Source organism: Vicugna pacos, chromosome 29 (assembly GCF_048564905.1).
Source record: "Vicugna pacos chromosome 29, VicPac4, whole genome shotgun sequence".
Classification (NCBI taxonomy): Eukaryota; Metazoa; Chordata; class Mammalia; order Artiodactyla; family Camelidae; genus Vicugna; species Vicugna pacos.
Genome location: NC_133015.1, coordinates 5,702,605 through 5,729,614, shown reverse-complemented (window position 1 = coordinate 5,729,614; position 27,010 = coordinate 5,702,605). Strand labels below are relative to the sequence as shown.

Here is a 27,010-nt window from a genome sequence, read left to right as displayed (position 1 = left end):
CATTGCCTTGATGACTTTCTCTCCCGATGCTCTCCAAAATTCTGCATTTGACAGTCCAGATGAGGGGGCAGGTAGGAGGCCAGTTTTGCTGCTTGATAGAAAACCCTAGGAGAGGTGCGTTGCAGCTACTCTTTAGAATTCTTTCTCTTACTGGTCTCAATTTAGGCTTTAGTTTGAAGTCACAGGAGAAGCCCTGCTTCACGACTTGTTATATGGAAAGCACTCATTTACATCTGAAGAAATGGTGTCTCTGGAAGTTAGGTTCTTTTTCCTGTGGCCTCTAAACTTCTTTAGTGAATGTCGAAACCCAGTTTGCATCTAGGTTAGTCTGATCCCAAACCAACTGTTCTGTTCACTGTACTGTTTACCTCGGAATGCAATTGTTCAGCTGTGAATGGTGACCAAAGGGCATCTACAAGTGAGACTGATGTCGGTGGCGCTCTTTGGGATTTACTCAGATACTTAACAACGTAAAAGGGAGCTTTGATGCTGTAGGGATATCCAGGCTTTTCCAACTTAATTGACTCCTGTGTTGGTGCTGGTAACCATTCGTCATTTTCCCCCAGCAAGTGAAGAAACATTTGATAGAGCTAATGCGGTGCCTAGCTCATTGTGAGAATTCAATAAATATTTGTTAAAACATTTGAATGAAAGACTGCTGGGATTCAAAGTCACCAGATGCGGCTACTTCTAGCGAACGGCGACTACTATTGAATTCTGTCGACTTCTTTCATTGTGTAGGTCTCACTGTTGTTCATCCATCCATCATCAACCCTTACAGTCAAGGAAATATCCTTAGCATTTTTATTAGATGACTGCATGTCTCTTATGTACACCTAGGAGAGATGCCGGGCTTTCAAAAGCAGCCTGATTGTGTCAGATGTGAAAATCTAATCAGCAAGAAACAATTTAAAATGAGCCAAGTTGTAGCAGAATCTAGAGAGCTCTATCTTTAACTGTAGAATCTTTTTCTGCTTCATTATAGCCTCAACTTTTTATCAGCTTTTACATAAAAAAATGATGATAAATGGCCACTGCAGATAGCTTAATATAGTAAAATATTTACTCTGATTTTTCTCTCAGTGTTCAGAGGGAAAAATTCTAGGTAAACCTCAGGGATCTTTGAGGAACTTTAGAAACTGTCTTCTCAGTCAGATCAATTTATTAAAGATCAGTTAGTAAAAATGTTATTGGAAATGTTTCATCTCTTTCTTAGAAAATAATACTATTTACTTGTAAAAAGAATCCATTGAAGAGATTTACATATAAAATTATGAATGAAAAAGAAATATATTAAATTCATCTGAATTTAATTCAGTCTGTGAAGTTAGCTATGGACCCTGATTTATAGGGTCTGGTGTCTTTACACCTAGTACATCCGTGTATGAGACACTAGAAGATATAAAACTACAGCGAGAGAAAGCTGATCCATCAATAGTTTCCTAAAGCAGTCAGGAAAGAGGCTTAATTGCAAAGGGGCACAGAAACTTTCAGGAATTGGAGATGCTTTCTATCTTGATTGTGGTGGTGATGACATGAATGTTTCTCACTTCAAAAATTTTTCAAATACTTATATAAGGGGTGAATCTTTTGTATCTACATTATATTTCAATAAACCTGGGGGGAGTGGAGGAGAAAAAAAATCTTTGTCATTGAGTTTAGGCTATTTTACTTGTAATATCTTTTATTCTGATAAAGTGGATAGGACAATGGTGCAGTCTAATTTAATTATGTTCTACATGCAATAATATAGAGTCTCATGCTTCACATTATCTTAAAGATTATTTAGTCTAACCCTTCCTTATTTCATTTGCTCTCCATTTAGTTAGTTGGCATTAATGGCTGCTTTCTGTGTTTTAGGAAGTGTGCTACTTGCAGGACTTGCAGGATACATGAAGTCAAATAAGATATAGTCCCTGCCTTAGGAAGGTGTATTAGTTATCTACAGCTGCATAACAAGTTAACATGCAATTTAGTGGCTTAAAGCAACACACATTTATTATCTCACAGTTTCTGTGAATCAGAAATCCAGACACTGCTTACCTGAGACTTTGATTTCAGGATGTCTTACAAGGCTTACCACCAAGATATCAGCCAGGCCTGGGACCTCTCATCTGAAAGCTCAACTAGTAAAGGATCTGCTTCTAAACTCACTGTGTATTTGTTGGCAGAATTCAGTACCTTTGAGTGCTGCTGCACCTAGGGCCTCTGTTCCTTGCTGGCTGTTGACTGGAAGCTTTTCTCCTTTACTTGGCTAGTGACCTTAACCAATATGACCCTTTCATCAAAGAGTGCAGACTGAGAAGGAAATAGAGAGAGTCACCTAGGAAAACCAAGTCACAGTTTTTATAACTCAGTCATAGAATGACATCCCCTCAAGGTTACCACAGAACCTTGGTTAGAAACAAAATACTGAAGAGAAGGGAATTAACAAAGTTATCGATACCAGGAAGCAAGGACCATTGGACGGCATCTCAAACGCAGCTTACCACAGAAAGCCTAGTTGATTCATCTGACTATCCAGGCTTAATCTCCAAGAAGCCATCCAGCAAGCGCTTTAATTCATTTTCATCTTACAGAATAGTGCGTAAGAGTGGGGGCTTTAAAATCGAACTCATTTTGTTTAACTTCTGATTCTCCTACTTACTAGCCATATGTCTGGGAATTTATTAAACTCTTTAAGCATCAGTTCCCTGATAACTGATAAACTTGCCATGAAAATTAAACACAATAATGAATGTAAAGCTTTGAGCGTGGTATCTGGGAAATAGTAAACATTCAATGAATATTATTTTTTGTTTTTATCCGTGTACAAATCTTATTCTTGACCTGAAATCCAGCTCTCTGAAACTTCTTCCTTTTGAATTTAGTTGAAAAATTTGGAGCTTACTAATCAAGTCACAGTCACTTTCAAATGCTAGTCCTGACTTTGACATCAAAGGCAGCATATGTGTTGTCCCCATTTTCCCCCCTCTCCTGCACATTCCAGACCTTCCTGTTTCTGCAAATGTTCCTTGTATAGCATAATTTCAAGCCTGCAGGTCACTCTCTTCTCAAGATGCTTGTTATAGTATAAGCCATCTGTGAGTTGTTGTATAAAACTGAATAAATTTCAGGCATGTTTTGATCCATGCAAAACAGATAATTATTTATGAAAGAAAGAAAGAGAGGAAGCAAGAAAGGAAGGAAGAATTATTATTAAAGGAATGGATATCCTATAATTATAGAACAATTTTAAGTAATTAGATTTTAACTAGTGCAATAATATTTATGAATAGTCTTCTTGAAAATGATAGTAGTTTACAAGTGACCTAATGTTGGGCATTAATATCATTTAACTCTTTACCTTCGTAGAGATTCACGAAAATCAGTATGAAATGGAAAGTGAAAGTTAAGTGCCACTTTACAGTTTGGTACCTAGTAGTTCTTCTCTTATATATTTCATTTACACAAGTCAGATGATTTAGCAATAATATAATCAGGATACTCAGAGTGAAAATTCCCATTTCTAATCATTGCTCGATATTAATAGAAGCCTAAAAGCAACCCCTGAGGTTGAATTGTAATTTAGTCCCTTCTACAGAGAAAGAGATATTTCTCATCTTTTGTGTATATGTCACTGGTTAAAAGCATTTAACAGCTTAATCAGATTTTTTTCTTAGAGTTATACATATACAATGTCTATCAATATGCTATGATGGAATCTTAACTGAATATAAATATGATGTTTATGCACTGAAGATAAATCTATAAAGATTTTTGACTGTGGATTTTCATGACTTAATAAAATATACTTTCTTGATAATTCACAATTTTGTGCATATAATTTCCACAAATAAGATAAAAATAAGTTTACACTTTTCCCCTAAGTGAACAGTTCTTTCAAGTTCACATACAAATAGAAAGGGCTGTTTTAAAAAAATCAGGCTTAGCATTTTCTAACTCTTCTCCTCAGAAAACATAATGAAACTAAGTTCATCTTTATTTTGGCTCATAGTTTACACACAAAATATATTTTGGACAGAAAGATCAATATTGGTTAGTTCTGCTTATTAAAGCAATACAGGTTCCTGGCAAAACATCCAAAGATACTCAAGATATAAAGAAGAAAAAAACAAGCATACAGACAAACACCATAAGCCTAGACAACCACTGTCCACATTTAATGCATATTCTTTTTGACATTTATCACAAGCTTACTTTTGTGTATTGGGATATTACTGTTTTATTTAATGGTTTTTAAAATGTCTTTGATATGTTTGACCATATACATGCACATAGTGAAGTTTTAAGCTTTATGTGTTTTGTTTCTATATTTATTGTCATGCTTGGGACATTCTATTACCACTGCCCCAACATCCATTTTCCCCACTTCCCCATTTCCAATCAAAAGATAGAATCAAATATTTTAAAATATAGTTTTCTCTGTATTTTTTTAATGAATTGTGGAGTCGGGTTATTTTCAGTAACTTGGAATTTTGAGTTGAAAATATTTGAGAATTTCTACGAACAGATATTTATGTTTGTCTTCTTTTGTAAGAAGAAGTGCCAATTTAATTAGTTTATAATTAAGGTTATGTTGTAGATGTATCTGTATATATCGTCAATATAATCTGTACATGAAGTAATTTAGCACCAGCACTTGCATTCTTCTTCGGATTACAACAGAAATTCTAATCAATGGCATTTATTATTTTCCCATAGAATAACATTCAACACATTATAAATATTTACATCATCGCCAATATTCCTTAAAAACATCAGAAAAACTTCACGTGCACATGGGATCCTCAGGTAATGGAGAACAGTCGTATGAGGACAAACTATTTTATTTAAATGTGTTCTCTTTCCCTTTTGACATTGATAGGGATATAAAAACCCTGTCTTTGGTAAAAATTCCTAGAATGAGAAATATCTAGAGTGAAATATTTAGAAATGAAATATCCCTGCAAGGAAGCTACATCATATATTTTTTCCCAGAGAGTTTAAGTTTAAGTAATCTTAATTCATAGATCACTTGCTAAATTGCTCTTGCTTTTAAATAAGCATGATCATATATTAATTTGGTGGTTGGTGTATTAAACAATTTAAAGTAACTGTGTGTTTAAAAATTTTATATATAATCATTTTATTTAATACATTTATTTGTTACACATTGATTATTTATCAAAATATTTCTCCTGTGCTCTGAAAGTAATTTATTGCAAAAAATGTACTAACTGTTCATAAATTCAGCAAGTTGTTAGAAACAAGTTTGAACCTGTCTTATGCATCAAGATTAGGTCCTAGATCACAAAGCTTTTGAATTAAATTGAAGTAAGAATAACATTTATGGATCATTTTAATTTGAAGATGTTTCCATCATAAGATTGACTTATTTTATTAAGGACTCTTTTTAAAAATACTATTTGAAATGAGACTTGTCTAAAAAAGTATTTATTTAGTTCTCAAAATTGGATTGAATAACAGGCTTGCATTTAATATTTCCAACAGCAATGTTATTTTGCTTTAAAAATGTGGAAAGTTAAAAGTAGAGTTTTGTCTTCCAACATATAATCATCTGAAATCGTCTCATTCACTCATTCATTTTATTTAACATTAAAAACTACTTACTTATATTTTAGGTTCTAGGTATCTAAGCATGTGCAGACCAGAAGAGGAAATGACAGACATTAAAAAAAAAGAATTAATGGAAATTGCTTTGATATGGATATTTTAATTTTATCTGTATTTGAAATGGCCAATTAGTCTTAATTAATAGAGAGAAGCAACTCAGAAATGTATATATTTAAAAGTTTGTCAGTAATCTTTATGAAGCTTTGTGGAATATGTTTTGTGGATAAGTTTTGTGAAATAACTTTGAAAAACATGGTCACATTACAATTTTTGAGGCTTTCTTCTGTTTTTGTTTCTATTCAAGCCATGTGGGGCCTAAGAGCTAATGTGGAAATATATTTCCATTATGCAATTAACTTAGTACAGCCTTTTTGTAGACAGAATAGTGAGCTCCCAAAGATGCCCACCTCCTAATCCCCAGCACCGTGAATAGGTTACCTCACATGGTAAAGGGACTTTGCTGATGAGATTGAATCAAAGATCTTGTGAGAGGAAGATAATCCTGGGTTATCCAGAAGAGCCCAATGTAATCATAGGGTCTTTTTTTTGGTTTCAGTTGAAGTACAGTCAGTTACAATGTATCAATTTCTGATGTACAGCATAATGTTTCAGTCATACATGAAAAAATATATGTATGTATATGCATGACTAGGGTTTTTATAAGAGGGAAGCAAGGCTATCAAGGGCAGAATAATCTGGGATGAAGAAGTAGAAGTTGGCGTGATACGCTTATAAAAACAGAGGAAAGGGCTCTGGCCAAGAAATGCAGGCTGCCTCTAGGAGCAAGAAAGGAGTTCCAGGAACCTCCAGAAAGAGTGCAGCACTGCTTACACTTTAATTAGAGCCCAGTAAGACTCATTTTGGACTTTCAGAACTGTAGAGAATAAATTTGCATTGTTTTAAGTTACCGAATTTGTGATAGCTTGTTACAGCAGCAGTAGGAAACAGATACAAATACACACCCTGATAACACAGTGGAAAGGCCTCTGTTTGGGTAACTAAATTAGAATCCTAAATCCATTCATCAGATGAATCACTGCAGACATACTTATCGACTAGAGCAGGATATGAAACTGTTTTTTCTTATTTCCAGGGAAACATAGGTAGGTACCTGCTAACTCTACCCACCACCAACTAAGTATTCAGAGGTGGCAAAGCAGTCCAAAAGCAGGTGCTGGTGGAGCCCAGGCAAAAACCATTGCATTTATTGAATATCCTCATTTCTTTTTAACTGAGTCTCCAGATACCACTGGAATTTTATAGAACAACATAAGAATACCCTAACCCAGTTCTCCAAGGAAGACATACAAAGGATCAATAAGCACATGAAAAAATGCTCAATATCACTAATTACCAGAGAAATGCAAATCAAAACTACAATGAGGTATCACCTCACACCAGTCAGAATGGCTGTCATTCAAAAATCCACAAATGACAAATGCTGGAGAGGCTGTGGAGAAAGGGGAACCCTCCTACACTGCTGGTGGGAATGCAGTTTGGTGCAGCCACTATGGAAAACAGTGTGGAGATTCCTCTAAAGACTAGGAATAGACTTACCATATGACCCAGGAATCCCACTCCTGGGCTTGTATCCAGAAGGAAATCTATTTCAGGATGACACCTGCACTCCAATGTTCATAGCAGCACTATTTACAATAGCCAAAACATGGAAACAGCCTAAATGTCCATCAACAGGTGACTGGTAAAGAAGAGGTGGTATAATTATACAATGGAATACTACTCAGCCATAAAAACCGACAACATAACGCCATTTGCAGCAACATGGATGCTCCTGAAGAATGTCATTCTAAGTGAAGTAAGCCAGAAAGAGAAAGAAAAATACCATATGAGATCGCTCATATGTGGAATCTAAAAAACAAAAACAAAAACAAAAAAACAAAGCATACATACAAAACAGAAATAGACTCATAGAACTAGTGGTTGCCAAGGGGGCAGAGGGTGGGAAGGGATAGACGGGACTTTAGAATTGTAGAATAGATAAACAAGATCATACTGTATAGCACAGGGAAATATGCACAAGATCTTATGGTAGCTCACAGAGAAAACAATGTGACAATGAATATATTTATGTTCGTGTGTAACTGAAAAATTGTGCTCTACACTGGAATTTGACACAACATTGTAAAATGATTATAAATCACTAAAAAATGTTAAAAAAAAAAAGAATAAAACATTTCAATGTGAATACTTTAGATGCTTTCTTGACTGTTACGTGGTCAAAAAAGAGATTCTCCTAGTAAATAATGTAAGTGGTGCTCTTTGTGTATCCATCCCAGGCTAACAGAAGCTGACCCCCGTACTCCTTTCCCTGTTTTCTGGGAGTGGTCAGCATCAGAGAGACCGATACTGTGTCTTCCAGGGAGAGGAGAAAATCTGTATTAGCTTCTAGGGCATTATTTTTGCAGCTCTAGAGTTCATTAAAACCCTCTCTGGCTTTCTTCGCTGCCATCTTTCTCCCTTCTTATGCATTATTCAAGGCAGACTTCAGCTGAGGTAAACAGTTTGATTTGGAGGTTTTTGTATCTGGATTTAGATGCAACAAGAAGTGTTAAATGCTCAGAATTTTAAGCGCACAGAGTGGCACAACCGCAGCTATTAAGATGGAAGACATTTGCCGTTAACGCTCTGGGGCCGCTGTTGCGACATAAGCTTGGAACTATTTGTCATTCTGAAGTAGGTAGGCATTATGATGCCTGCAGTATAAATCAGACTTTACGGAGTGCTCGGTCCCCAAGCACTTGGAACATGCTAATCCACTTCTCAGTTAACAGAGCATTTTTTTGATTTTTACAAGGTAAAGTTTCCTTTTCTTATTTAACCTTGCCAATGCATTATTAATCTCTATTATTTTCCAGGTATTAGATACCAAACAACAAAACATTTTTAGCCTACATGTTTCTCCTGGATAAAATGAGGTTGTAAGTTTTGAGTTCTTTCAACAAATAATGTGAAAGCTAAGAGGAGCTAGGAAACATTTCATTTTTATAAAACTCAAGGTAAGCCTAATTTTTTCTTTCACAGGAGTCATCTCGTCCTTGGATTCTGTCTCAATTTTAATTTTTTTAAACACTTAGCTCATGGCATTAGATACTTGAAAAAATGATGTATGGAACACAGTTTGCATGTATAGAAAGCTACATTGCTTTGGAACTAATGGGCAGAATTGGTTCAGTGTGATGTAGCACATTTAAAACAATCCAAGAAAATCTTATTATAGTTCTGTCATTTACTAAAATTCACTTCCCTAATGTCAGTTTCCATTAAAGCAGTTTTCATAAAATTATGTTCATGAAATTATGCCCAGGTGGTACTGCTTTTAGGCAAAGCATTTTATTCATGTTCTTGGCTCTAACACAATGTCATTAGCAGCAGGGGTTTCATTTACTAAAGAATAATGAGAAGTAACATTTATTAATTACTATATGCTGGAGCAGTGCACTAAGTACTTTACATGCCTTATCTAAGTTAATGTTCACGGTAACTCTATGATACAGTTCTTTTCTGTTAGCATCCCGTGTTATAGTTAAAAGTTGCTTGCCAAGTGATAATCTTGAAATCAACCTGTCTGACATCAGAGTACGAGCTCTTAAATACTCTGCCACTGATCGCAAATTCAAACGTGTACAAGAACATAAGTGTATGAAGCTGCCCAGTATAATGTAATATGGAAGGGTGGAGACTGTAGCAAATTGATCACAATGTAAATGCATTTAAACTGTATACCTGGGCAACTAATGCATATCTGTGGATCAGCCGTTGACCTCTGTTTTAAACTCTACACAAAGCCACACTACTTTCAAAAGTGTTCACTTACATGCATAATTCTTCCTTTGTTGATTTCAATCTTATTCAAGTTTCATCAGGGAATGTAAACCTTCCTGTGAACAGAGGTGTGAACAGAACATTGTCCTATAACCGTTTCATGGCAAAGACCTACCCATTAGACCAGTCATGTGTTCTATCTGGTCTCAGGACAGAAGAGGGAGCTCCTTATCTGAGCCTGGGGGAAGTACTGAGATTAGAAGAATGTTCAGACTCAGAAGTCAAGGCAAAATTTGAGTTCTGAAGAGGGCACTTATGTTGAAGGGACAAGAAGAATGTATTAAGATGTCACCTGTAGCACTAATTGTCTTATGGTCAAGAATATGAGGGTGATGGCAGCTAGTGAAGGCAGCCGAGGCAATGTTTCTAAACCAGCTCTGTATTTTGTAGGTCATCATTCCAGCCACGGTGTAAGGCAGACATGGGCCATTTTTGATGGATGAGGGATGAAGTGTATGTAAATTTTGCACATAAAAATTTAAAGATAAACAAGGAGTTTCAATTCTCCAGCAAAAAGCTGTGGAAAAACCGTGCAAGTACCGTTAGTTCCTTTAGGTGGGGAAATCCACTTAAGGGATTTTCATTGCCTAGTTTTCAACTAAACAAAGAAAGGTAGGAAAACATTTGCTATTGGTTAGATTATTTAAGGAGGAAATATATTTTTCTGAATTAACACAGTGTTTCTGGGTAAATTTAATTAAGTTGTCCTTTCTCCAAAATCTCTAATAACTCCTTATTTTAGTTACAGCAGACATCCTTAATTTGATAGATTACTTAACTTGTCTGGTCTTTAATTTCCATGATGTTGAGTGTGTGCTTTATACGCTGTCTTCACTGGATGTGCTAATAAAATATGAAATTTGAAAATCTCTGAAGCTAGGCTTGATCATATCTCTACCAGCTCTAAAATTCAACAGATCAGTAGTCATTCATGACAAGACCCTTCATTACCCGGCAACCGTTTCTACTATAATGCACCTGTCTCCCCCCATTCTATTACATTCTATTGAAAAACAAATTTCATTGAATTTTTGACTCAGTGGTTGGATGTGGAAAAGGCTTACTCACTATTAGGGGGCATTTGAAAGCATATGAAGGAATTTTCTGTTTTCTCTGTAACTAAAGGAATAGAGGGGACCTGTTTAGTAGCCAGAGGTCAGGGATGTTGTTAAATATCCTGCCATAGATGGTAAAATACTCTTACATAAAAAAGACAATAGCACTTTTTTATGAGAAATATGGTAATGGATCATGTGCTTGAAGTTTGAAAATCACTGCAGTAAAACTAATTCCTTTTCTGATTAGAACTGTCCTTTCTTGGTTTGCTCATGCTCTCTCTGCTTCTGAGCACTTCCCTAGGTTACCCTGTTGAAATCCTGTTTGTTTTTCCCAAGGCTCAGCCCAGATCTCATCTCTTTTAGGAAGTAACTTGTAAACCTCTCACTTCATTCTAAACTTGGAGATCTTTCTACTTTTTGATGTCCTTTGATGGCCCTCCCCCTTGAACGCAAGTCTGAATAATCTCCAAAGGCACAGGCAACCTAACAAGTATGTCACTCACTTTCCCATTTCTGCTTTCCACGTCGGGTTTGGCAAAGAGCTTTTAAACGGTCAAGAGATATGTCTCTTGTTTTTTGCTTTATTTATATTAGATTGTTGCTCCTATGGAGAATTAGACAATAATAATGAAATAATAATGACATCCTCACCCACAAAAGCATCACTGTTAAACGTCCTACCGAAGATAAAGGAGCCTCAGAGTGCCTTTTTGTTAAGTCACTGCAGGAGCTACTGATAACAGAATATGAAACCCGCTCCTTCATACCCTTTGCTGTTGGGTGTCTTGAATCCATGACTTAAATTTAGATATACAGACTCCCTAATGGCAATAGAGGATTGTTTTTTTTCTAGAAAGAATGGTAGCTTTCAGGTCTTCTCTTTAGAAATTAAAAAGTATATAATCAGCCAACTAGCAGTTGACTGAAACAAGATCAAGTACAGTGGCCCCATAAATTCAGTAAAAGAATCAACATGTTCCTTCAGCCTGATGATCTGGGCTTTAAGAAACAAGAACTGCTGACTCCTGCCAGATGTTGGTAGTAAAAGTAGTTGCTACAAACATCATTTCCAAGACTTATGTCTGGAGACTATGTGCTATTTCAGATTTTCAACTAATTTCAAAAAGATTAATACATCCTTTGAGTTGTAGCTTGAAAGATGACTTTGATATGAAAGGTTTGATAAGAGAATAGAATTGTTTCTTTGAATGTATTCATCTGTTTTTGCAGGATATTATTTAAAGCCATAGATAATGATGTGTCTATTTATACTCAAATTTTAGTTTACCAGTCCATGTATGTTCTTATTGCTTTTTTATTGAGATATAATTGGCATTTAACATTATGTCAGTTTCAGGTGCATGACAAAACGTTTTGATATTTGTATATATTGTGAGATTACCACTGTAGTAAGTCTAGATAACATCCATCACTACAAATAGTTACCGATTTTTTTTCTTGTGATGAAAACGTTTAGATCTACTTCCTTAGTAACTTTCAAATATACAATAAAGTGTTAACTGTAGTCACCATATGGTACATTACATCCCCTGTGACTTAACTTAATTTGTAACTGGAAATTTGTGCTTTTTAACCCCCTTCATTTTGCTCACCCCACAGCAGCCACCACTGTTCTTTGTATTCATGAGCTTGGTTTTTGGGTTTTGTCTGGTTTTGTTTTGTTTTGTTTTGATTTTCTTTGTTTTTATTTGTTTGTTTGTTTTGTTGTTGTTTTAGATGTGACATACAAGTGAGGTCATAGAGTATTTGTCTTTCTCTGACTTATTTCACTTAGCATAATGCCCTCCGGATTGATCTGTGTTGTCTCAAATGGCAAGATTTCCTTCTTGTTTAAGACCAAATAATATTCCATTGTGTGTGTATGTATATATGCATGTGTGTGTGTGTGTACCACATTTTCTTTATCTATTCATCCGTAGATGGACCTTTAGATTGGTTCTATATCTTACCCATTGTGAATAGTGCTGCAAAGAACATAGGGTTGCATATATACTTTTGAGTTAATATTTTCGTTTTCTCCGAATAAATACCCAGAAGTTGAATTGCTGGATCACAGAGTAGTTCTATTTTTAATTTTTTGAGGAACATCCGTACTGTTTTCCGTAATGGCTACACCAATTCACATACCCAACAACAGTGTACAAGGTTTCCCTTTTCTCCACATCCTCACCAACACTTGTTATTTCTTATCTTTCTGGCAACAGCCATTCTAACAAGTGTGAGGTGATAGCTCACTGTGGTTTTGATTTGCATTTTCCTGATAATTAGTTATAAATGTTTTCAGTCTTAATGGATAATGGCCATAAGCTAGAAAAATGCAAGCAAATTGTAGACTTTGGCTAAATATGAGGGAAGCAAAATGATTCTTTTCCATTTAAGACTGAAAAGAAAAGAAGGAGAAAAGAAAAAAGTTCAATTAAATATACCACCATTTATTTTATTCTGAATTTGGGTCACAGTGTTCTGAGTAAGTAAAAAACTGTTGGATATATGTTTAGATTTCTTAAGGCATTTTCATGGCATTGATTTTTCCACATTTTAAAATAGCTTAGGGTCAGGGTTTGGATTAAGGTTAGAGTTTAAACAGTTTAATTATTTGAATAGCTGAATTAATACTTCTGCAGTTCTGTGTGTATCTCCAAGTGTTATGAGTTGGTGTATGTTTGCATATTATTCCTTCTTTGCATTTCTGGAATTTAGGGAACCCAGTTATATTTCTTCTTGAGACTTTGAGTTGTACACTCACTTTGAAAATCAGTTTGGCCATATGAAGCCGTGTGGGTGTAGTGCTGAAGGAGGGGGTGGGGAGGAAAATAAATGCAAAAAAAAAAACCTCCCTTATCTTTGCTTATTTTAATAAGTAACATCTGGGAATATAATGTTAGGTAAATATATTCAAGTATATTCTGGATCAGAAAGTACTAGGTAAGTGGAAAATAAGAGGTGGCAGTCTTGGGCACTTTCTTTTCATATAACCATTTTCAATAAATTGTTTATACAAACATACACATATTACCTCTTACCCGGGAACATCAAAACTGAATTCTTAAGCTTATGTAATCAAGAAACATGAGAGTCTAAGACATGTTGAAATAAATAAAATACCAGTGCTCTCTAGAAGCATTAAAGAATCTCATGCATTCAGGATTTGCTGGAATTTGTCCTTTTTGGCATTGAAAGGAGATGACGGGTGATTATACTGTCAAAGCTTCTGGTTCTCAAATATAATCTTCAAAGGAGTACTGATACAGACATAGAATAATTTTAATAGACTTTGAAACATCTGGAAACAGAGAAGAAAACTTGCATAGGAACATAGGACTGTTACCAGCATTTTTCACTTTCTCTCCTCTCTCTCTGAGAGACACACACATATATGCTTTAATGTTTGAGTAGATAATAGAGAACTGTCTTCTTGCACAACAATAGTGGTTGCATTTTTTTCTGAAATGATATTCTGATTTATTTCAAATTTTATTTTGTTCTCTATTTCGAATCCTGGAAGCTTCCTGAAACCCATTCCTTTTTTTAAATAGCTTTATTGGGATATAATCATGTATCATTCAATTCACTTATTTAAAATGTACCATTCAGTGTTGTACTGAGTATTTCACAGAGTTGTACACTTATCACTACAATCAAATTTAGGGCATTTTCATTACCCGCTTCTGAAATATCCTGCACTCCTTAGTCATCACCCCCCCAAACCACCCCGCCTATCCGCCTTTGCCCCAAGTAAACACAAATCTATAATCTGTCTTTATAGAGTTGCCTTTTCTGGACGTCTCATGCAGGTGAAATCATACAGTATGTTGTCCTTTGTGACTGGCTTCTTTCACTTAGTATAATGTTTTTAAGGCTTGTCCAATTTTTTTTCAGTGATGATCTCTATTTTATTGAAGTATAGTCAGTTACAATGTGTCAATTTCTGGTGTGGCATCCATGTTTTAAGGTTCATCCATGTAGTCTATGTCAGTCATGTGTTTCTTTTTATTGCCAAATAGTATCCCATTGTATGGATGCATCACATTTTATTTATCCATTAATTGGTTGATGATAGATATCTGGATTGTTTCTGCCTTTTGGCTACTATGTAAAATGCTGCTGTAAATATTGCGTGAATGTAGGTTTTCATTACTTGGGTGTATAACTAGGAGTGGAATTGCTGGATGGTGTGGTACCTCTAAACTTTTAAACTCTGAAGACTGGAGGAATTTCCAAACTGTTTTTCAGCTTATCTGCAACATTTTACATTCCCCTTTAGCAGTGTATGAGGATTCCAGTGTCTCCGTATCCTTAACAATACTTGCTATTAATTGTTTTTGATTAGAATCATCCTAGTGGGTGTGGAGTGGTGTGTCATTGTGTCTTTAATTTGCATCTGTCTCCCTGATGCTTAATGGTATTGAACATCTTCTCATGCTTATTGGCCATTTTTATATCTTATTTGGAGAGATGTCTTTTAGATCCATTGGCCATTAAAATTTTTATTTGTAAAATACATATAAATATAAAATTTATCATTTTAGCCATTTTTATGTATATGGTTCAATAGTGTTGAGCATATTTACATTGCTGTACAGAAATCTCAAGATTTTATTTATCTTGCAAAACTAAAACTGATAGCAACTCCTCATTTGCCCCTCTTGCCAGCCCCTAGTAACCCCCATTCTGCCTTTGGTTTCTATGACTAGGACTACTTTAGATACCTCATATGAGTGGAATCATACAGTATTTGTCTTTTTTTGGTGACTGGCTTATTTCACTTAGCATAATATCCTCAAAGGCCATCAATGTTGTTGTATGTTACAGTGTTTCCTTCTTTTTTAAGGTTGAGTAATATTACATTGAATGCTTTTACCACATTTTGTTGATCTGTTCATCTACTGACGACCATCTGATTTACTGCCATTTCATGGTTATTGTGAATAATGCTTGAACGTGGGTGTGCAAATATCTATTTGAGGCCCTGTTTTTGGATATATACCCAGAATTGGGATTTTTGGTCTTATGATAGTTCTGTTTTTAATTTTGGAGGACCATCATGCTGTTCTATAAAGCTGTTGTATTGTTTTAAAATTTCACCAACAATGCACAAGGGTTCCCTTTGACCATTCTTAAATTGGGTTACTTATCTGTTTATTATTAAGTTGTGATAAGTTTTATAAATATGTTTCTAACACATTCCTAAATGAAACCACTACATGGACTGCTGTTATGGTTAAGAGTGTACGCTCTAGTTCTAGAATCAGAGTACGAAGTCTGTGACCTTGGATGAACTCTATAACCTCTCCCTTCTCTTCACTTCCTCTTCTGTGAAATGGGTAATAATAGCACGTACAGCATCGGTTTGGATGGAGGGTGAAATCGGGCACCGAATGAATGGCACACAAAAGAATGCCTGACAAATGATCAGTACTCAATACTCGTTAGCTATTGTAATTATAATAACTTCATGTCATTCTTTCAGACACGTGTATCAGATGGTTTTTATAGCTCAGTCTCCGTGGTGTATTTATACCTCTTCGTGCACATTTTCAGTGGTAAATCCTTCAGCGGTTTCTGTTCCTGTGGTTGGGCACAGCTGGTGGTGGGAAGACTGCATCCCGGCACAGCTTGTCATGGCTAATTGTCCCAGAGTTTCAAAAGAATGGAAAAGCCAAGGACAGAGTCTTAATTTTTTTTTCAAAACTTTCTATTGTGGTAAACTTCAGGTACACAAAAATAGAGGTAATGGTTGAGGGAATCCTATATACCTAACACCTAGATTGAACAATGATCGACAGCGGCAGACAGTGTTAGAATCAATAATTTGCAGACATAATGAACATGACATGACTCAGGACTGAACAAGTCTAGATTCCCAAGCATTTTTACGTACCTCTTGAGGTAATGAACTTCCCTGTATCTCCTTCACAAAAGAATGTGTTTGCTGATATTCTGTCTTTGGACAGAAAGGTGAGAGAAGGCAAATTATCTGAGTGCAGAATCAACTTTCACCGGAAAATGAAACTTTAAATTATAAGTTTTAAGATTCATTTCACTTTGAAAAACTGATTCTGTGAATAAAATATGTTGCTGCATCTTTCAGCAGCATCATCACAATTGTGATACTGGCTGTAACTACTGATTGCTTACTATGAACCAGCTTCAGTATCACCTTATTCTCACAACAATCCTATTAAACAGTACTAAGATTATTATTACATAGATGAAGAAATTGAGGCTTATTCCTGGTTAATAAAGTGTCCAAGGCAAGTGATGAGATTAAATATAAATACAGAGATTACACTTAAGCACTATAGCATATCTCAAAGCGTTTTACAATCTTTAGCTTAATAACGCAGGAAAAAGAAAGCTATGACACATTGCCTTATTTAAAAGTAAAGGTTTTGATGTATTTGTCACTTTAACTATACCTGTGATGATGTCACTTTAAAACGTATTATCATTTAGGTTAGGCCAGCTGCTGCACGAATAGACCCAAATATATGTAATGGCACAAAGCAACAGAAAGTTCTTTCTTGTGCGTTCTGTTTGCGTCGGGTAGGTGAGCACGTGTCCATGGCAGCTCTACTCCCTTCAGGCACTCAGAGACCCGGGCAAGTTGAGGATCTTTGATTTTCAGCACCTGGCTTTTCAAAAGGAAGCAGTTTGCAATGTCTGTAATGCATCACCTGTCTCCCTGGGGGGAACCCCCAAAAGGAAGAAAGGTGAACACCTCTGATCTTTTTGTAAGCAGGCTGATAAGTGCGATACGGGTGATATTTCCCATCCGGAAAGGCTTTTTTTGGCTTGTTTTTTTCATTGATGAACTGTTCCTGGTCTGACTTGGGTTGCACGCAAACCTATGAATTTAGGGAGCATAAATTCCTGGAAGATGTCATATAAACTACGTAAAAATTGAAGATTAAAAAGGGAGATGTTCCCTGAGCAAAATCTCTTTTGTGTGAGTGACTGTATTTAACCCTTAGACATTCGTGTTCAGTCTGGATGAGAATGAGTCCTAAGGTGGTCCTAAACTTTGCCCCGCTTTTCCTTGCCTTCTGGTATCCTGGAAATCAGTAGTAAAGCTTGGTCTTGGATAAGATCTGGGTTTTTTGGGAGTCTCACTTGACAGTCCAAGGCTAATAGTATTGACCTGGAGGGTACAGGAGGGATTTTCCATTCCAGCCAGAGTCAAGGGCAAAAAAGCTCACAGGAGCACTCAAGACAGAATTTTATGGGACTGCGCTAGACACAGTGCACCATACTTTCTCTGACATTTCATCTCGAACTCTGCCTTATGGTAGCACACCTAATTGTGAGGGAACCCTGGGAAATATAGTCCAGCCAAATACACAGAAAGAAAAGTTTGAGAATTTGGATTTTAGTGAGCTGCTCTCAGTTTGTTAAAACTCATTCTACGGAGATGACAAAAATATTTTGTACATCTTTCTTCAGAATAATAATATAATTATGGCTCATATTGATCAAGTGCTTACAATGTACCAGACTAATCATCTCATTTAATCTTCACAGTAGCTCTGTGAATTAGAGAGCAGTATTGTCTGTTTGTAGACGGGGGTTCTGAGTCTTAGTGAGGTTACATATATTACCTAAGGGCACAAAGCCAGGACATGAAAGGACCAAGATAGGAACATGCTTCTGAGTACCATGGTGTTTTCAAAGCACTTGTAGTCATTAGTCAGGAAATCTATGAATAAGAATGTCACATGGGTAGGGTTACCAGATAAAATGTAGGACACTCATGCTGTATTTGAGACATGCTTGTACTGAAAACTTACTCAGTGTTTATCTGAAATTTAAATATAACTGGATGTCATGTGTTTTTATTGGCTAAATCTGTTTAGGAAAAAAAGAGAAACTGTTGATCATGCATTACACTTTTCTATTAATATTTAGAATAATATTACACTTGAATGCTTAGCACTGTGGTGTAATTAATCATAGACATTCTCAGTTGGAGAAAATAGTGGGATAGTTCTGTCTTGATCATATTATGGGGGGTAAAAGTGTGTGTTTCACTTGCCCAAGGGAGTAGATGATTAGGGTTAGAGGCCATGTCTGCCCATCACTAGATCATGCATAGTACTACCTAAACTAACTTTAATATAAAATATTTAAACATTGAAAAGCCATTAAATGTATATCAGCACATATTTTTACATTTTTTATTGAGCTCCCATTACTCATGTGTGATCTGCATTATTTTATGTATTATATATTCAAAATTATTTGAATATTATACTAGATACTCTAGTACATATAAATGAAAATTAACACTATCTTTGTTTCCTTACAATGTGGATAATTTATTATTGACAGGACACTATTGAAGGGTAAAGGGATGCCCTTAAAAATTATTCCAGGACAACAGGTGACAATGGGACAGATAGTCACTCCAGTGGGCCACCTTGGTTTGAGCTTTGCAATCACGGAACTTTAGAGGAGGGACGTTATCACAGACTTCATTTAATATAATCTTACTTATAGACTAAGGAATCTGAGGGCAAGTGAAAGTAAATGATATTTTCTGTAGATTAGTGATTCTCATTCAAGTTAACGAGAAGCAATTGATGTAACAATTTTCAGTCATTCACTGCCCTTGTATATGGGGCCTAAAATCCTTATATTCTAAAACGATATTAACTTCAGCTAAGGTGCTAAAGGCAAGAATGAAATCTTAACACATTAGTAACAGATATCTGCATTCATTCCTTTAGAACTCAAATCCATTTCTTCTAAACTTATTAAGAATTAAGTATATATTACCTAAAGTTGATTATATATGTATATATTTATTCAGCTTATAGTCCAGACTGTCTTTTTTATTCTGATGACTCTGTGTTGTTGAACAAATGGCAAGTCTCTCTGTGACAAACTGTAGAGCTGAGCCAAGAAATGGCCAAGCCCCAGAATCTCAGAGTCTTCCGTTAACATGGTCTCTGGTAAACATAAGAGCAGAACACATCTTTGGTGTTTCTGGAGGTAGCTAAATATTATTTGCACTTGAAATTACTATATTATTCTTCGAGTATCTCTACTATATGCCAGACACAGGTTGTTAAACAAGAAAAATACTCTCTGAAAACGTAGTCCCTAATTTGCGTATATTTAAGCTTTCTCATTTTTCTACGATAACACAAAGGGAGAGACAGTGTTAAGTGATGTTAAGAATATGCACCCTTGAACCAGACTGCCTGGGTTCTATTCCTGATGCCAACACCCTAGCTTGTGGAAACATGGACAAGGTACCTAACCACTTAGTGTTCTCGTCTGTAAAATGGAATTGATAATATTAATGACTGCATAATCTTGTTTGAATAAGTAAGTAATTTAATTGATATACCACTCAAAAGAATGTCCTTCATAGACTGAGCATACAGTAAGTAACCTCTCATTATTGTAGTATTTCTTCTCAACAAAATAGATCCCTCTTCTCATTGCCTGTTATTTTGGGTTTATTTCTTTTTTTTTCAAGTATAAACTTTGTAAACAGTGAGCCATTGAAATAATAAGACATTACTATTTATAATATGTAGTTTTGTAAATTAATTGTTCAGATGAAATTCTGAAAGGGAATGACCCTTTAAACCTACTGCAGTGATAGTATATTAACTTTTTGCATGTTTTATAGATTAAGTTAAAAATTGATTTAATAAGATCATTTCCTGTGTTTGATTAAGGTACATTTATTTTATCATTGTCATCTTCTTACTGCTTCAAGAAAATATTGCTCAAGTATTTAAGTTGGAATTTTACAGTGTATATTAAAAATGGAATAGGAGAATACAATTATTTTCTGCTTGAATTCCCAGATTATGATGTACATTCAGAATGAGAAAGAAAACAAATTCTGGGATGAATCTTGTCTCAGGAAGTTGTAGCTTTTTCACTGGAAGTGGAGATTTTTCTTTTCGAAAGCACCGAGATCAATAAATGATCTTATTTTAGGTTTATTTTTCAAAAATTGCTTGAAAGTGAAATGAAGGCCATATGCATGGGAATTTGGCAGTAATCAGAACTGAATTTTTAAAAATATACCTTATTTTCAGAATGAACATGTCAAATATTTCATACTTGACTTTTTCCCCATGTTTTGTCATTGAGAATTCTTATTCTAGTGTCTGTTTCCACGGCCATGTCTGAACTGTAGAGCATCATTAGAAAAAAGCAGAAGATCTCGCTGATAGGATCTACTATTTGTGAAGCTTCAAATAAGCTCTCAGCTGGTATTTCTTAATCTCTTTTTTCTTCCTTGTTTTTTTCTTTTTCAATGACTTTATTTTGTCATCCTTTCAAGTGACTTTTCCAGTATTTCACTCTTTCTGTCGTTTTTACCATTCTTTCTATTCCTTCTCCCTCTAAACCAGGTGATCTCAGGCCTCTTAATTTAAAGGGGGATCATTGAACTCTTTTTTCACTTTTTTCCTGGTTTTGTTCTTTAGAGAAAGAGGTTCCATTCAACAGTTTTCTATGAACTGTCTGTCCACAGGTTACTTTGGCAAGCCCAGTCCTCACCATCACGAGGATTAAATGAGATAATCTATGTGAAGCACTTAGCATAGTGCCAGGCACATAATTATAATGACTGTTATTTTGCTTTTTTCCTATTAAATAGTGGACAAAGAGTCAACTATGGATTATTTGTTTAAATCCTTTTCTTGCAGTTAAATTGCTTGCCTTTGAAAAACAAGATATTTTTCCAACTGTTGGAAATTGCCCTGTCTTCTTATCCAAAATTATCCAAAAATATCCAAAAATAACTGCATAAAATAATGGTTAGGAGCAAGGGGGCTGGAGCCAGACTTGCTGGGCTCCGGTCCCCTCTTTGTCACTTACCAGCTATTGGTCGAATATCCAGACACTTAAATTTACCTCTCTTTCCTCATTGGTTACGATGGGAGTTATAGGAGAGTCTATAGCCAGTGTCATAATGGAGGAAGAATGTTAATATATGTGAAGTGCCTATAAGTGCCTGGCACCTGCTAAACACTCAAAAATGTTAGCTATTACAAGTTTCACGGTATTCAGCATGCATTATTTCAGCAAGTATATTGATTTTTTTTTAATGGAGGTACTGAGGACTGACCCCAGGACCCTGTGCATGCTAAGCATGCACTTACCACTGAGCTATACCCTCTCCCCTTAGCAAGTATAATGAAACCTTAATCACTATGATTGGTTTTGGAATATAAGACAAAGGAAAATATGTTCTTTCTAGTCTCGAGAGGAGCAAATATTAACCAAATAAAAACAAAACTACAAAAACAATATTAAGAGCTAGGAAGGAAAATGTCTTGTGGATGGAGGGGACCTGATGGAATATGGAAAATGGAGCAAGTGTAAGGGCCTTAGGGTGAGTAGGCACGCACTCGAATTTTATTGTATTTTGTTTTGATGGAGGTAATGTTTTATTTTCTGAATATAATAAAAGCCAAAGCATTGCCTGTGTTCTTTACCTGAATATTCACTTAGAGTCTTCTCACATGGACCCTAGATTGTCCGTTGTGAAGGAAAGCAGGACATTTTTTTCTGGAGAGATTTTACTGTGGGTTTCATTCCTATCACAAGTGAATTGCAAATCCCAAAGGCTTGCACACTGTAAGATGGTATTAGTAGTTGGGATACAAAGGTCCCAGTTTTATTCCTTTAATGACTTCCTAATTATAGATTTCTTTTCCTTTAATTTCAGCTTTTGTATTAATGATAAAAGTAATCTGCAATCTCTCTCAAATAACTTTTGCAGTAAAAGCAATTAGGTAGATATATTCTTGGCTCCTTAGACAGAAAATAGATTTAGACATGCAGGAAAAACTTGGTCATTAAGGGCCCAGGTAAGTATAATCCTCTAACAGTTCATGGTACAAGGAATTGAGCTCAAGAGGTGGTGTATAGTACAAAGTAAAAAATTTTGATCCAGAATTCGGAGGTGCACTGGTAATTAGTGAACTTACCAAGAGGTTATGAAAGCAAAACTCTATAGACTTTGGAGAATAGATAACTAGTTCACTAAAAGGAAAAGGAAGAAGAAGAATCAAAAAGAAAGAATGCAACATAAAAGAAACAAAAGGGTTAATAAAGGTCTTGCTAAAGAAATTCTTTATATAAAAAATATTAAGTCTTTTCTCACTGCTATTTTATAATACTAACTATATACATTACCAATTATATAAATACTAAATATGTAATTATGCACAAAACTGAAAGGAAATTTTTCTAGTTCTTCAAAATCCATCATCAAAATTAAAAATCTCCAACAAAACTGTCAATTTAAGACCACAAAGAGCAAGTTCTGAGGATTTATTTTTAAAGATTTAGGTATTTTAAAGTTTCAATATTTTTTTTTAGTTATCAATTTCTCAGTTCTTTTTATATCTTGTACAATATTTTCATTAATTTAAGGAATGATAAGTGAATATTATACTTATTTATTTACAAATTTAGGTTTTGGGGGGAAAGATAGGTGTTACTGTGACCTGTCACTATATGTTTATGGAAGGAAGAAAAATTCCCTCTTCTTATCAGACAAGCTGTACTGACACCCAAATTCTGTATATTTAGCTATGTTTTTGGATGAGCAGCTTAATTTAGTTGGACATTTCAGTGTCTTTCACTATATGTTTTACATTTGAAAAGAGAGAATTTATCTTACTTTGCCTTATTTTTTCATGATTCTCTGGAATGTATCCTTTGTAGAAAGCCTTATATTTAAAGTTGTCAAACACAGTTGGTCTTCAATTAGAACGTGCAGAAAAGTGCAAATTGTTGTAACATCTATCTCCTGCTCTACTCAAAATGAAGGTGGAATGCATAAGGTTTTATACGAACTGAATAATCTTCATTTTACAAACAATTTGCATATAGAATGAGTTTTATTATAGAGAGTTAACTAATGTAATCAGGAAGATCAGTTTCTTGTTTTCAATTTTAAGTCATGAACCAAATCTTTCATCATTAAGTCTGTAGCTTAGATTTTGCTGGTTGGAATATATTAAGCTGGAATATATTATTATTTCTAATCTTATTTTTCTTTGTATGCCATATATGTTGTGGGGTTTTCTATTTATTAAAAATCTCATTTTGATAGGCTTGTTTTTTATTATTTTTAATGCAACCTCAAATCTTTTAACTAAAGAAACCTTAATATTAGTTTATAAAAGAATATACTTAAACTCCTAGTGTTTTCAGAAATAATGGTCTCATGATGGTCTTCCCTTTTGGTCCACATGAGATCATTTTCTCATAATCTCGTAATAACATTTTATTACTTTGTAAATTTTCTTGAAAATTATATTCATTTCTGTGGGTATAAATTGTATATCCATGGTTATTCTTTGTAGTAAAGAAACATCAACAGCATTTTTGCTGTTTTTATTTGGTTTTGGTCTATTCCTGATAGACTTCTTTCCATGTTATTTATAGTTCATTAATGTGAATTTCCCAGGAGAAAGTTGGCTCTTATAGTACGTGACTGTGGCTTGGAAAGTTTGCTTATGTCTGTATTTCAAATGACTAAATACCTTTGGTCCCCATAATGGCAGGTGAAGAGAAGCCAATGAAGGGGTAGACCAGATGTTTTAGTTGACTGGTGCAAAACATAGTCAGACTATCTATTATCCCTACGTTTTTGTGTCTTTCAGTATGATTTTATGGCATCCTAGGTAAATGATTTTGAACATAGTTGATGTACAGACATATTTAGGATTCAGCTATCAACATTTACATGATCATTAGAAGTCTAATCAAGTGCTAGTGCCATTTTAACACTACAGGTGAAATGTCTGAATATCTGAAAAGTAACTTTTGTTTCTTTGTTTGTTTACATTTTTATGGCTCACTGATATTTATATTTTATGTCCCTTCAATATAGTAAGAATGTTATCGGAGAAACCTTTCAGGTTCGTACTGCAACACGATTACATGGCCAAGGAAATCTGGAGAAAGAGAGGGGATCGTAGTGCTTCTGGGTCCCGCTTCCCATCCCAGTGCTGTACTGGTTCTCATCCCTGCATGAGGATGGTAACCATCTGGAGCTCTTTAAACAAGGTTAGACCTATACCCTAGAAACACTGAAATCCAAGATTCACTGAAATCAAGATTCAAGGTCTTAAGAAATCATAATTTTTAAATCTGTAGATGATTGTGATGGACCATCGAGATTGAAAACATGTATTTTATACATTTAATCTTCCAGAAAGTATATAAGGATTCACATGATTTCTCACTAGCAGAACTGAAATTAGAATTGGGCCACTTGATACCACCTTCACTGTAAAGTACTGGCTCTGTTTGTGAAGAATGGAAGTATTTTATTTGTAGACACAAATTTAGTTTAACCACAACGTTGGTAACTAGTTTCCTTGCCTGGATCCACCACCTGCTTGGCAATTCTGAGTGAATTGTTAAACTCCTCTGTGCCCTAGGGCGCTGTGTCTTCCTGTGCAGACCACATCTAGAAATGAAAAGCTGATATTTTTTGTCGAGTTAGCAAAAATAAATTACTGAGCTACCAGGGCAATGTTACTTAATTAGTTAATCTTAATTACATATATCTTTGTGTGTGTATAGAATTTGTGTGTATAGTTTTTACTGAGAAGGTACTGGCCCTCTGTTATCAGCACACATTCTTTTCATTCATTTATTTACTCAGTCATCCAAGAAGTGTTAAACCTTTAATACATCAGTCAGTACTCCGGCATACCAACATCAGTCATGCTTTTTCAATGCCAACAAAAGCACCTGATTAAGGGCCATTTAATGATGAATTAAAGTCTATAGATATCTTTGTATGGTACAAATCTACTGCTTATTTGGCATTTTGAGATTTCCTACATAGTAATCGCCCTTTGGCAACGAAGGAGATCCCATTCATCCTATATCCACCAACTTTGTATTTACTCAATATTTATTGAGCATTTAATATGTACCAAATGCAACCTAGGAGCTGGGAATACCAAGATCAGCAAAATTATACCTCATACTCATCCTCATTCCACATAAGAGCTGCTGGTTAGATAGACGTTAAATATTAGAAAAATAAAAACAGAATTCAACCTCTGATAAGTGCAGTAGCCCAGAGAACAAAGGTAGTCTGTGGTAGGAGTCGGGGTAGACGAAGGAGCAAGGGAAGGTAAGACTTCCTTGAGAAGGTGACACTTAAACTCCAAATTGGTAAGGAGACATCAAACAGGCGAAGAGGATGGATGATGGCTCTCGTATGAAGAAAGAAAAGAGAAAAACTAAATTCACAGAGTTGGTACTTTCAAGGATCTGGAATAACTAAACGGAAAGTGGAAGGTGGGATTTTTACAAGGATTAGTTTTTACATGTTCCGAATGTTTTATGACAAAATTACTCTTATCTTTGTATGGACAACCTGTGAATCGGTGAGTCCGGTTTTGCTGAAGATCATCAAAAACTGGGGTGAACAGTTTCCTAATTTCCTGGTGCATCAGTTGTAGTGTGCACTTTTCCAGACTTAATAGAGACCGTTCACTCTCAAATGCATTTTGGTTTAGATGATACACTTTATAGTCAGTCTATCTAAAATGAGAGCCAATAATGTTTATTCAATTCTTCAACCAAGTTTCAGAAAAAGGAATTCTTGTGAATGCATTCCCTAGGAAAACACAGATTTCTTAGATGCTTTATATAATTTCTTGCTATAGAGCAATAAGCTACCAAACAACCAGCCAACACCTAACCTTCCTTCCCTTTCTTCCTTTTCTCACTTCAAAGTGCTACTGTCTATGCTATGGCCAGTGGTGAAAGAGAAAGAGGAAGAACAATGGATTTGAGGAGGTTTCAGGAGAGCATAGGAGAAGCTGTAACATGTGCACCGATTAGGAGAGGAGAAACCATAGTTTTAGAAGCATTACTGGAGACTAGTGTCTCCAGTATTCCAAAAATATGAACCCAAAAGTCTGTTCTAGATTCTTCATGCCCAAAGCAAGAACTATTTTGACAAGGCAGGATCATTTTCAGAGGGTAGATGTTTAAAGTCCGAATTAGCATCCACAGTATTCAGTCAATGGAAGAAAAATGCTTGGAATAACCTTCTGTAAACCATGGACTATTTTCTTCGATAGTGACACCTCTTTTCCTTTGGGCTGCAACAAAATTCAAGGGGTTGACACAATATTGTAATATCAGATGGAGACGCAGCCCTCCAGTGTCTTTTTTTCTTCCTAAAATGGACTGACTTGGTCATGGTCCTCATTGCTGGGACCATAGTCGTTTTTCTTACTCTCACTCCTTGGTATGAGGTTGTCAACCTCAGATGTCACATTGGGAAATGCATATGGGTTCCCTCCATGCCAGATTCCCCACACATGCATCTTAATGTTATCTCAGGAAAGAGGTACCAGGCATGCCAAAGGGCCCACAGCAGAGACATCCTTCATGCTGATATTTATCACGCTCACCTCTCAAATTCTCTCCTCACCACTGTTCCAGAGAACCCATAG

General features: G+C 35.4%; 1 protein-coding gene across 16 annotated transcripts in view; it reads left to right on the top strand.

Annotated features, from left to right (window-relative positions):
• Positions 1–27,010, top strand: part of RALYL (RALY RNA binding protein like) — a 584,818-nt gene that overhangs the window by 175,222 nt on the left and 382,586 nt on the right. The window contains exons 1-2 of one of the 16 annotated variants that reach the window (XM_072951754.1): positions 8,359–8,431; positions 24,415–24,590. The exons of 14 other annotated variants lie outside the window; for them this stretch is intronic. The gene's annotated coding sequence lies outside the window, so the exon portion shown is untranslated. Of the gene's footprint in view, positions 1–8,358; positions 8,432–24,414; positions 24,591–27,010 lie in introns of those variants that run through there. One more of the 16 variants, XM_072951752.1, reaches the window with a different exon arrangement.